We start from the raw sequence: 2,996 nt of genomic DNA on the forward strand, positions 1-2,996 counted from the left end.
TGCTGTTAACCATTGTTTAGGGTTAGACTGGGATTTGGGGTTTGGTTTAGTGATTTGGGCCTTATTGGGCCAAATGTAATTGGGTTAGATTGATTAATTTGGGCCCCGGGCATCAATTGGGTATTACAAATATTAATATTGATATTTTCAATAATATGTGAATAATATTTTTTAAAATTATTATTTTTAAAACTTACTATTAAAATAAAATTTAAATATTAAATAATTTATTAAAAATAATAAATTATATTAATTATATTAATAATTTATTATATGACTAAATATAAATAATTAAATACGTATGTTTAATAATATTAAAAAATATAATCTTTTATATTAATATTTTAATAATTTTAAATATTTTTAAAAATAAAAATAAAATTTATTATCAATATAATAATATTAAACTTGATTTAAGTTAATTTTTATATAAAAGTAAAATTATCTATTGAGGAGCTCTTTTTTGGAAAATGACTTACGCTTTTCAAAAGGGTAAGTCATTTTACAAGGAAAAATGCTTATTTTCCGTTGACTTGTAAGTCATTTTCCATTGACCAAACTGTTTTCTGTGAAACAAACACGGGAAAATGTAGAAAATATTTTCTGTAAAATTTTTTACATGTAAACAAACGGACCCTTAATTTCCTCTAAAATAAAAGCAATTAGTGGGTAGCATTTTGCACACCAAGCCAATTCAGTTCTTCGGCCAAATTTCATTTTAGAACTCTCGTGAATTAGATTAAATTGTTTTTCATTATGTTATCATCTATTTTGAGTCAGTGTCGAGTCAATTTGTGACAATAACTCAATTAAATATATTATTAATAGAAACCCTATCACTTGTTTGTGTATGTGTATGCATATGAATGAGTTCAAATCTCATCATATTCATATTATTATTATTATTATTTAAAAATTAAAAAGATTAAAATACCCTCAAATAATATAACTTATTCTAAATATGAGAGATTAATTTTGTAATTTTCTAATGGAGTTAATGCTCAATTAACTTGTGCCATCAACTCAATTAAAAATTGTATTAATAGTATAGATTATTATAAATTGAGTAGTAGACATGTTTAGTGGAACAAAATTCTACTAATGGATATACAACTCCTTAGGGGTTTTTTTCAATGTATAACATAGATTTTTATTTTTTTTAAATTATTTTCCTTAGGTAAATCATGGAATTGAATCAAAATTTACACCAATTTTGAATTTTTAAAAAAAAGAAATAAAAAAAAGTGGAAAGCTAAAAAAAATTATTACATTTTATTATGTTTGAATAGTTAAAATTAGAGTTGTCTAAGGGTTAAGTAGTCCGTTCAGTCTTAGCCTAATTTGGGTCAGGCTTGGACAAGAATTTTTGTACCTCGAGTCGGTTCGACTCGACTTAGGTTCGAATATTGGAGTCGAAATTATTGAAAAATGTAGTTATTAATCCCAAACATGGATCGTAAATAGTTATTAATCCCAAACATGGATCGTAAAATGAACATGAAGTATACCAAAAAAAAAATATGTTTTTCAATTTTAAATAGTGAAATGGACTTTTTGAGTGGGCCAAACCAAAAAATGGGCGTAAACTTAAATTTTTTTGGAACTGGCCTAGCCTAGCCTGTAAGCAACTCTAATTAAAATTAATGAAAAATAGTGAAAAGGAAATGAAAGGGTTAATTCTAAAAGATTTTTTAAATTATAATATTTCCCCTAATATAAATATAAGACAAGATAGATATTCTACACACTTATACAATGTTTGGATTGATATTTTTATTTAACTAATTTTTTTATTAATATCAACTAATAAATAAGAAGATAATGTGTTTCAACGTACTCGAACCCACGTCTCCCTACATTAGCAACAATGTCCGTGCCAATTAAACTAATAATCAGCTATTTAAATGACTTTTAAAATACTTAATTTTCATTTACCTTAATTTAGGGTAAAAGTTAGAGAAAGGAAATGAAAAGGATTTTTTAAGATGTAAATTATTTTTTTATCTTCTTCATTTTCTATATAAATTAATTTATAAAAAGACATAATTGTAAAAAATCATCATTATAAAAGAAATTTTCCTTTCATTTCCACCGGTTAACCAAATAAATATTAATAAAATTATTTTCCTTTAATAATTTTAACTATCCAAATAACCCTTCATTTCCTATTTTATAAAATAATTTTAACTATTTTATAAAATAGAATTTTTTTATAAAAAAAACCCACCCTCTAGTGTCACGGGCCAAAGTGCAAAGCCCGTGACCATTGCACAAGATGCGCCCCATGGAGGTCTATCGATTAGATGGGGAATATTTAGCCCACAAGAGCTAGGCCCGATTCAAAGAACTATTGGAGAAGCCTGTCAGATTGAAGCCTAGTTGGCCCGATAATGAAGACATGGCAACTTAGGCTGATATGGTAACTAATCTTAGAAGATAGAGGGAATCATATCTTGTAAAGATTAGATTAGATTAGATTTGATATGGCATATCTTGTAAATCCCTAAAATAAAGGGATACTGTTAATCTCGTCAGTCGATGTAAATGTATCTTGACCGTCGGTTTTGGGGGAGCTCAACTATAAATAGAGAGCCTCCCCCTCATTTGTACTCATTCCATTGTATTCTGAATTCTTAAGAGTAATAGAGTTCTGAGAGCATTTACTCAAACACCTTGTGTGCATACTTTTCTGTGGCTTTCTGTTGTTCTTTAGTTTAGCTTCTTTGGCATAAATCGCTTCCGCTCTTCAATTGGTGCCTTGGAAGAGTTCTTAGAGAATCCTTACTTGAGTTAAGGTTGACTTAGGCGAGTTTGGATGAACGGATCGCCTAAGGCCGCACGGATCGTTAGACGAAAACTCTAGCCCCATGACAGTTGGTGCGAAGGCACTGTTGGGATGTCGAAAGAAGATGTTGGTCAGAGTGAGCTAATGGAGACCCGAGGAAGGGCCAGAAAATTGAGTCGATCAAGGGACTTATTGTCAGCTTTGGAAGATC

Source organism: Gossypium hirsutum, chromosome D05 (assembly GCF_007990345.1).
Source record: "Gossypium hirsutum isolate 1008001.06 chromosome D05, Gossypium_hirsutum_v2.1, whole genome shotgun sequence".
NCBI classification, from domain to species: domain Eukaryota; kingdom Viridiplantae; phylum Streptophyta; class Magnoliopsida; order Malvales; family Malvaceae; genus Gossypium; species Gossypium hirsutum.